This window comes from Manacus candei, unplaced genomic scaffold (assembly GCF_025592945.1).
Source record: "Manacus candei isolate 608988 ecotype Guabito, Panama unplaced genomic scaffold, ASM2559294v1 h1tg000064l, whole genome shotgun sequence".
Classification (NCBI taxonomy): Eukaryota; Metazoa; Chordata; class Aves; order Passeriformes; family Pipridae; genus Manacus; species Manacus candei.
This window is the reverse complement of record NW_026138112.1, coordinates 1730779-1740910: the sequence shown is the minus strand read 5'-3', so window position 1 is coordinate 1740910 and position 10132 is coordinate 1730779. Positions and strand designations below refer to the sequence as shown.

The 10132-nt window shown below is 50.9% G+C and overlaps 1 long non-coding RNA gene across 3 annotated transcripts; it reads right to left on the bottom strand.

The window, feature by feature from the left end:
• Positions 1-40: 40 nt before the first annotated feature.
• On the bottom strand, positions 41-4137 carry LOC127478954 (uncharacterized). 3 transcript variants are annotated; one of them, XR_007907420.1, is made up of 8 exons: positions 3982-4125; positions 3829-3867; positions 3674-3712; positions 3354-3634; positions 3098-3198; positions 2897-2982; positions 1479-2788; positions 41-354 (listed from the first exon to the last, which is right to left on the bottom strand). It is a non-coding gene; the product is annotated as an uncharacterized LOC127478954 (long non-coding RNA). The 3 variants fall into 3 exon arrangements; XR_007907418.1 differs by having other exon boundaries at positions 41-2788; positions 3982-4137; XR_007907419.1 differs by having other exon boundaries at positions 41-2788; positions 2897-2979.
• Between the last annotated feature and the right edge of the window lie 5995 nt (positions 4138-10132).

The window sequence follows — 10132 nt, the reverse complement described above, 5'->3', positions numbered from 1 at the left end:
CTTCCGCTTCCGGGCGGCGCCGGGGCCGCCGCGCCCCCGCCCGGGCAGCGCGAGGCGCGGAGGGAAAGACGCGGGTTCGAGTCCCCGCCCCGCCAACACCGGGGCGGTTGAGGGTTTTATTTCTCCGCTTTTTATGGGCACTTCTCTCCCTTTTGGGGCGCTTGTATTGCAGGATTCTGGGCTTCTCGGGACGAGATACATGGGGGTCCTGGAGCGAGCCCAGTGGAGGGTGAAAGTTGATCCAGGGACTGGAGCATCTCCGTTAGGAGGAGACGCTGAGGGAGCTCTCAGGGGTCTCTACAACTGCCTGAAAGGAGGTTGTAGTGAGGCGGGGGACAGTCTTTTCTATTGTGCCTGCAGTGAGAGGATCAGAGTATATGGCCTTAATCTAAGACAGAGGAGATTTAGGTCAGATATTAGAAAAAAAATTTCACTCTTAGGGCAATCAGGCACTGGAATAGGTTGCTCAGGGAGGTGGTGGAGTCACCATCCCTGGAGGTGTTCAAGAGGCATCTGGGCCTGGCACTGGGTGATATGATTGTAGTGGTTTAGGGGTTATAGTAGCATTGCTGGGTGAATGGTTGGACTTGATGATCTTAAAGGTCTCTTCCAACCTTGATGATTCTGTGAGCTGGGCCTGCTCAGCCTCGAGAAGAGACAACTGAGAGGGGGTCCCGTCCATGTCTGTCAGTGTGTGCAGGGAGGGGTCAGGGGATGGACCAGGCTCTGCTCGGGGCAGGGGGAGGCTCAGCAATGGGAGAAGAGGAACAGGCAGGAACTGATGCCCAGGAAGTTCCACCAGAACACAAAGAAGAACTTTTTCACTGTGGGGATGACTGAGCACAGGAACAGGTTGCCCAGAGAGGGTGTGGAGTCTCCCTCACTGGAGATATTCCAGCCATCTGGACACAATCCTATGCCATGTGCTTTGGGATGCCCTTGCCTGAACAGGGAGGTTGGACCAGATGACCCACTGTGGTCCCTTCCAACCTGAGCCATCCTGGGATTCTGTGATACAGACACACAGCAGAGCTGCTCCTCAGCAGGCAAGGAGCAGGACCTTGCCGTGCTAGGAATGGACCTTTTAGGACACTTTGTACTCACCCAAACTTTATTATATTTTAATACAGAAATTACTTCCCTGTTCCTCCATACTCACAGCAAAGCCCCACCACAGCACTGTGATCTCACTTTCACCCTGCCAGTAAACAGCAGCTCCTAGAACACGTGCCCAAATCCATCAGGAATGCCCCAAATCTGCCAGGTACAGGTTATCCTCCTGACTAGACACAGCTACAGAATTAAGGACCAAGACACAGATCCTGTGTGAGACTCACACCGTTAAAACCAGCATCTGAAAATGCCTCACATGGATATTCCAGGCTAAATATCTCACCTATCTTACTTCTGCAGCTCAAAGTCTAAGGGAAGGACTAATTAGTCTCCTTGCCTCCAGCACAGCCACACCAATGGCTCACCTTCAGCTGGGAGGTGCATTCTTCACATGCAGAGCTTATTGACTCACTGAGGCACTGCGAGCACCTCACCGAGGGGAAGGAAATGGGTTTGGTCTAAAGGACGGAGCTCCAAAACCTGCAGCACTTCTCCAAACCCGCCGAGCCAGGCGCTCGGCACCCAGAGCAGCACCAGGTCAGACCCTGGTGTTCTGACAGGAGCTGCCAATAACGCAGTGCAGGCACTTGGTTCTCCTGCAGCTCACCCCAAAGGTCTGTTTGCCCAGACTGACAATTTTTAACTCGGAACGCCCATGCCAAGTATGCCCGGTGCCTTTTTCCCCTAAGTCAACATCGCCTGTAACAGGAGCCAGGCTGAGGCACGGCCAAAAGTCAGCACCACCCCGGAGCAGCTCCCAGGGCTTTTGGGAGCGTTTGACTTGTCCCAGGGGAGAGACAGCACCAGAGCCGCTCACTACCTCTCCTTTTCCAAGGAATGCCGGGTGCTGGGGGTTATCAGCATCTTGGAAAGCACTCCTTTCCCCCTCTCTCCTCACTCAGGCAGCGCGGCTGGCAGGGCTGCCCGCGGGGCGAACAGGAAAGGGTGTGGTGGCAGCTGCCACATCGCATGAGCTGCCTGGTGCCCACGGGTTTTTGTCCTCTCCCCACTCACACCTGGCTCGAACTGCTCAAATCGCCTCCCAAAGTTATACGGTCACAGAGCTAAAAACAGAAACTGGACTGCAGGGCTCAACCTCTTTCTCAGAACTAACCAGAGCCCCCTTAAAGCTTTACAAACATTAATTTCCCCCCTTCCTTCCCCATTTCCTGTCTGTATCTGTTCCATCTGTCCACATACTCAGCTCACCCGCTCCCCTGCCCGCCCGGTTCGTGCTGCTGGGGACACCCGACTAGTTGTGTGTCTGAACCACGGCTGCCCTCCCAAGGTGAATCTGCTCTGCCTCACGCCGCCTCAGCACTTTCGGTTTGGAGCCGATTTACCCTCCCAGCACAGCCCTTCACACTCCAGGAGGGCGGAGGTACCAAGAGGAGGGCACAGGAGCCCCCTGAACAGGAGCTGTGCGCAGCCAGCGGGTAAGAAACTGCAAACAGCTGCTGATGCAACGCTTTTTAGCTCATTCTGTGGTCAAAACTGGGATCTCGCTGTTGCTCCCTCCGTGCTAATTCCTCCTGTTTAATAGGAGCCTTCTGGAGACACCCTCTGCTGTCATCTCTCAGGCATTCAGTGGGAACCCGAGGGAGGAGGCTCAGCTGTAAGGAATGCCATGTTTCCCTTACAAATGCAGAAACTTAACTGTCTACGCCCCAAGGAGCTGTCAGGGAAAGTGTAAAATTGCCTGTCAAGCTGTTGTTCTTGGCTCGTGCCTCCATCAGAGCTGTTGCTCTCATCGCAACTCATTTAGTGTTTTATACACACTCACTTTGAGGAGAGATTTCTGCCTCCTGCCTGGTCAGCACCAGCTTTTCACAGAGCAGCTGACACACGAGTCATGCTTGCTGTGCCCTTCTTTCCATTTGCAAGAAACAGAGGAGGAAAATAGGTTATAAGCTGAGCTTTATAAACAGGAAACTCATTTATTGTGTGAATTGCACCACTGCAATGAGAAAAGCTGAAATTGTACCTTGGCCTTTGAGGCACAGGACACACCAACACCCCTCACCTGGGACTCAGGGCTCTCAGGTTTCTGTACCTCTGGTTTCACAGGGCTCTGTGAGGATGGTTCTAGAAGCCCAAGAGGGGAACAGCTGTCAGTTTTATTTAGAAAAATTATTAACCACCCCCCCATCCTGTCAAATAAGCTTCTGTAACAATAAAGCGTCTCTAGGTTCAGAGTCTGGGGGGAACCATAAAGTGTGGCAGAAACAGCATAAACTCACCTTTCCCTGCCTCTACTCCAAGCATTTCCTAATCCAGAGCTCTCCATCCCTGCTACAGTCCCTTCTCCTTTGTGCCTTTGACTGCTGCAAAGTCCCATCTGCTCCTCTTTGGTTACTGGGAGCCTCTTCCTGCTGGGATCTGCCACAGGACACGTGGTCCTTGTCCTGGCTCTCCAACACCTGCAGCACATACTGAAAGCCTCAGAGCTGCCCTTTTACCCTGCCCAGTGTCCCCCTCACACACCTGAGCCCACTATAGACCCTGACAATGCCCCCCACAGCTGAGGCCCTTATAAACCCTGATACCCCCATACACATACCTGAGACCCCTATAAACCCTGATACCCCCATACACATACCTGAGGCCCCTATAAACCCTGACACCCCCATACACATACCTGAGGCCCCTATAAACCCTGATACCCCCATACACATACCTGAGGCCCCTATAAACCCTGATACCCCATACACATACCTGAGACCCCTATAAACCCTGATACCTCCATACACACACCTGAGACCACTATGACCCCCACAGCCCCATACACATACCTCAGACCCCTATAAACCCTGATAGCCCCACACACCTGAGACCCCTATAAACCCCGATACCCCCCCACACACACACCTGAGACCACTATGACCCCCACAGCCCCATACACACATACCCGAGCCTGCTATGGGCACTACCATCCCTCCACACACACACCTGAGGCTACTACAGGGGGCCCAGTTGCCCTCACACACCTGAGACCATTATAGGTCCACAAGTCCCTCCCACACACCCCCCTGATCCTACTAAAGACCCTGACACCCCCATACACGCTCCCCCGATCCCGCTACGGACCCTGAGACTTCATATCCCCGTGATCCCACTAGACACCCCGAGACTACCATACGTATTCCTGATCCCATTACAGACACTGAGACCCTCATACACACCTCTCTGACCCCCCTACACGCTCCAATCCCTCCTTTTCCCCTCAGACACCCCCCCCTTCCCCTCAGCTCCCGCCGGGACCGGCCGGGTCCCTCAATCGAGCGCCGATGCCCCGGGCGGTTCGATCCGCGGGGCGGTGCCGCTGCCCTGCCCCGCCTGCCCCGCCAGGCCGTGCAGCCGAGCGCCGAGCGGGGCCGGGCAGGAAGCGGCGGTGACGGGCACGGCCCGGCGGACACACTCCGTCCTCCTCCTCCTCCTCCTCCTCCTTCTCCTCCTCCTCCTCCTCCTCCTCCTCCTCCTCCTCCTCCTCCTCCTCCTCCTCCTCCTCCTCCTCCTCCTGCTGCCGCCGCCCCGCCCGGGCCCCGCGGACGTGGCCCGCTGCCGCCGGCCGGCACCAGGTGAGGCACCGCGCGGAGGGAGCGGCGCCGGTGACAGGCGGGTCCCGCCGGGGGCTGGCAGCGCTTTTTGGGGCTAAACCCCACACTTTTTGGGTGCTGAGGCGGCGCGGGGCGCTCGCTGCCAGGCAGGGCGGGGGGGGGGGGGAGGGAGGGAGCGATGAGTGTGCTGGGGAGTCTCAGCCGGGGCTGGTCGGGGTTGGGGCAGCTCCTGCCAGGCTTCCAGTGTGAGACTGGGGCGGTCGGAGAGCACCCGGAGAGCCCGGCTGGAAGCAGGATGGGAGGCGGGATAGAGGTGGGATTGGGGGCAGGAGGGGGTCCGGATAGGGGGCAGGATAGAGGTGGGATTGGGGGCAGGAGAGGGACAGAATGGGGGACAGGACAGGGCTATGATGGGGGCAGAACAGGGGCAGGAGGGGAACAGGATGGGCGTAGGAGAGGGGGCAGGATAGAGGTAGGATGGGGGGCAGGATAGGGACAGGACAGGAGCAGGAGGGGGGTGCAGGATAGGGAGAGGAGAGGGGGCAGGATGGGTTCAGGATGGGAGGCAGGGAGGGGGCGGAATAGAGAGAAGACCGGGGCCAGGATGGGCTCGGGGTGGGAAGTTTAGGACGGGGGGCAGGTGCCGGGTCCGTGCGAGCGGGAGCAGCCGCTCCCTGTCTCCCCTCGGCTCTCCCTGCCGTGTGCCGGGAGCTGTCCCCGGGAGCTCTGTGGAAGTTGGAGCTCCAGGACAGCAGCCCCGAGCGGCCGGGAACGCCCCGGTGGGAGCGTGGGCGTGCGGAGAGAGGAGGGACAGCGGCCGCCCGCCTTCACCTGGAGCCGGGCACGGCGCTGCTCCGCTGGGAGCACCCCGGGATCCGTCTGCCGGCGGGAATGTGACCCGGTGCATTGAAGGGAAAAGGGAGCCGCGTTTCTGTCGGCTTCGAGCGGAGTTGGAAGCGATGACGTAGGTCTGGTGTGTGTGAGCAGATGTCTCTGTCCTTTTAATGACACGGGGAAATGATTCGCTGTAGGTGCTGGATGCCATCGAGCAGCACTCGTGTTTGCGTGGGAAGGAGAAGGAAGGAGGACACTAGGCAAGTACTAAGCCTTCAGAGTTTTGTTTTATGTATATATATCTGTCTCCTCGTGTCTTCCCCTCCTCCCTTTCCTCCAGGAACGTGCGTAGAATTAATTCCCTAACCCTACGACTGTGGTAATTCCAAACTTTAGTAGCCCTGGTAGCAGCCAGGTTTTCCCTGGTTGCTTTCTTAGCCCGAGCAGAGCTGAGCAGCTCGGTGCTGGGGCTGCTGTCCCCAACCAGAGCGTTTTCCTTGGGACTGTGCTTCAGCACTGGAGCTGTGTGGAGTGCCTGGCCTGCACACACAGTTGAGTAGCAGCTCTGTGTTTGTTTAAAAACAGCAAAACAGGTGGTGCTGGTCCGGGCTCCCTCCTGGCAGAAGGACTCACTCTGGCTGTGCTCAGCTCCACTCTCTGTCCAGGAGGATTTCAGATCCCATTGCCCACCTTTTGGGGTAGTGATAGTGGAAGCAGCTCAGGGTTCTGGCTCAGTGGGGACACTCCTCACCTCCCCTGTGGAACACAGCACAGTTTAAAGTTAGCTGGGAGTGGAGCTGCTGCCTGTGGTTCCTGGTGCTTGCGTGAGGTGAGGATAAGTGGGCTCCAGTCTGTCCTTCAGGGTCTGCTTGTGTATTTTCAGTGTGTGTTTGGGATGCTGCAGTGCTTAGAGTGATACAGCTTATTTTGCCAGTGGTCATTAGTTTGATGCATCTTGTACCAGATTTATTAGAGGACACATATTGGTATTTCTACATTGATAGTGGATTGTTTGTGGAGATAATGCACCGTGCTTGTTCCTCTCTGTTTATGTCTTTAAAACTGAGTTCTTTCTGGTAGGTGGCTAATTCTGAGCTCTCAGGGAGTAATGCAACAATATAGGGTATGTTTTAAATGTAAATTCCTGTTCACAAACTCTCATTTAACATTGAACTTCATACAAATACCTAACAGTTCTTTCATGCACTCACAGTGAGGCTGCAAACTGTTCATATCTACATTAGTGTATAACTTGTAAAATCCAGATTTATCTACCCTCTAACTCATCACATAACTTCCTTTGGCATCTGATTTGAGGAGAGTTTGAGCTGAGTTGTTTCTGTGTTCCCCCTATTAGAGCTTTCAGATTACAAACTAATTCTATGTATGTATTTAATTTGTGTGTGTGTATTACTTACAGTGATTCTCTCTAAGTACTTCCCTTTTGCTTTGTTACATCATTATCAGTTAAAAAGGATCTTTGCAAGTCAAAGCTTTTAAAGATGAGATATTTCTACTTGCGTGCATTCTAAATGTGAATCTTGTATGAGGCTTTTGCTGTTAAATTTGTGTTTCATAACGTGTTGCAGAATGTGGGGGTCTTTCAGAAAAACTGGACTCTGTCTCTTCTGAGTAATAGGCTGTCTTGCCTTAAAGGGAAGACCCTGTTTGCATGGAGCTGGGTTGGAGTTTGCAGGGTGGCCCCAGGCTGCTGGGGAGCAGGGGCAGAGCAGTGGTCAGTGAGTTTGGACCAGGAACACAGACCAGTTGTTTCCTCCATTTACAGGTTTTTGTCCCAGGTTGTTCTGCAGCCTCGTGAAATGCTGCAACATCCAGGTTAAAAGAAAAGGCAGGGGAGGAGGTGTTCCTGGAACACTAAATTTTATTTGTTTTATTTGTTTTGTTTATATGTTGGTTAATGTTTTTAAATAGGAAACAGGCTTTTTGTTTGAAGACAGAGTTCAGAGTCTTTTAACAGGACCCCTCTGCAGTTCAGACACAAAATTTAAGGTAAACTGAGTTTGAATAAAAGTGCCATTCTGGTATCAGAGGTATTCAAGAAGTAGATTTTTATAAGATTATATTTCAGCACATGCTCAGGTTTTCTACACAATAGGGAAAAATTCAAAAAGTGAACCCAAAAAAGTATTTTGTTTTATGCTTATTATTATTTTCAAACTGCTTCCTTATTTGAAGGCCATTGATTAAACCAGAAGGATCTGATTGCCTTTGGCTTCGTGCTGTGTAATAAACATGATGCAATTTCTTGGTGCCTGCTTGGTCATCAGTTCTTCCAGGGGCAGCTCTGTGAGTTCCCCTGAAATCACTGTGGTAGCTTTGTTTTTAGTTCATCGAGTGAAACATGTTTTAGAAAATACTGATCTGCTAAATTTAAAGCTCCCTCTGCGTAAAAAGGAGGAAATCTCTGATTTTTAACATGGGCAGCACAGATTGTGGCTTTCCATTTTGATCACAGAGCGTGCACCACTTAAAGCCATCGTCGGCATTGTGTGCCAGGAACTGTCATCTCTGTGAACCTCAGCTCCTAATTAATGAGGAGGAAAGTTGGAATAGAGATTCAAGTAAATTAATTGGGTGTGGTCATCCATCTCCTGAGCTACTGAAGGATGGTGGAAATCCGAGTGCCCTCCTGGCTGTTCATGGTCCTGTGGCAGGTTCTGAATCTTTATAAAGCCCCACTTCCAGCATTAAAGAGCAATGCTTTTAATGTGACATGTTGGACTTATTCTGTAGAACTAAACCACGGGAATTCACTTTTAACTTCCTGTTGGAAGTGTGAAAAATATATGTTTTTAGAGGTCAGTAGGTTTTGCTCTCTGATTGTAGAAACCTGGAGTATTGCTATTTATTTTTTTTTTAAATAATTTATTCAAATGGATTGAATAATATTGACATTAGGTTGACTTGGTGCCCTGGGTAATCTTCTTGTTATTGTGAGTGGCAGAGAACATATTGGATTTGAGCAGCTTGGAAGTTTTCTTGTTTATATACTCACATTTGTATTGTCTTACTGGACTTTCCCTTTGTGTCAGAAATTGTTAGTTTAATTTGTAAGGGCAGGGAAATTTCAAATTTAATGTAGGGAGCTTACAAAACAAGTTTGTCTGAGTTGCTAATGAACTAAGCACTTATGCCCTTGAACAGGTAATAGCTTGATGTTGATGTAATTACTGTTTTTCCCCCACCCTGAATATTAGGTCAAACTGGACTCTGGTGTATTTTGGTTTTAATGAAACCAATCTTTACCTGGGAGCACCTGGTTGCCTCAACTACACAGCCTTCCTCCTTGGCTACTAAACACTTTCAAATAGGGGCATTCTCACAGTTTGGGGCGTTAATTCCAGTCTGTCTTCCTGATATCAGAGCCCAAGAAATTCCTCAAAAGAAGGGCAAATGATGACCTTGGTGTGCCATGACTTTGCCTCAGGACAAGCAGCTTTTATGCTGTGGGATACCCTGTCTTTGGGAAAAAGAGGGAAAGCTTTTTGTATGCTTACCTAAGAAATTGTCACTTGAAGAGTGGAGGTGTTAACCTAAAATCCTGGGTAAACTGTACAGTGACAGCTGCATTTCCCTGGAGTCTAAAACCCACACCTGGGGTTGGTTTGGGGTTTTACTTTTCCCACAAACTCGTCCCCAGAGTCCCTGTGGTGCAGAACACTTGTATGCAGTGTGTGTATTTGCACGTGCATTAGGCAGTTCAGGATGAAAAGTGTTGGGACTACGAGATACTCTCATAATTCTACGAGCAGGACATCATTATTAGATTGGAACTGATGAATGTGTGCCAGATGTTGTGCAGAGTGAGTCTGTTTCTGGAGAGAGGCAAACACTGTGCTCGCTTCCGACGTTAAACCTCATTTTTCCTTAATTTCAGTAAGTGATCTGCGGTTCTGCTGCCCAGAATCTGGCATAGAACCGAGCAGATTTATTTAGCGTTACCCTTGAACGTTGTGAGCATTTAAGCCAGATTTACAGGAACACAGTCACTGATGATTCATGTCGAGATGATGTTTTTCCTCCCTATAATGGAACATATGGGACTACGTAGCATATGGCGCTGCTGAAAATTGTTAAACGCGGAGCGCTGATTTATTACACAGCAAAAAGAGTTTGGGTTTTCAGTCTAACACTGAGCAGAAAGCTTGTAAACAGCTCTGGCTGCTGGTTTGTGTTGGGTGCACTACTGTGTCGGGTGGTAATTTCAAAGACTTCTTCTTTAAATGGAATTCCTCCCAAAGTTGTGTGTGTGCCTGCTTATTTTCTTATGGTTCAGTCTCGCTCTGTGGGATGACAGCTTGAAAAAAATTGAAATCCTTTCTCTCTTAGATGGGAAGCAGACATATTAAAATGTGTAAATAGTTTTCTTCCAGTCTTACTACCCAAAACACCTTCCTTCCATGTGTTGTTTTTTGGTTTTTTTCCTGTCTTTATGTGACTTCTGGATGGATTTTCTTTTCTGAGGCAGGGAGAGTAAGCAAACACACACCTTGATCCTTCCAGTGCACGAGGGAAAGTGGACTAAAGTGCAGCCACAGAGAACATAAATTCCAGTCACCTATTTCCTCGTGCCCTCCTACATTTCTGAACTATTCATCTTTCAGATG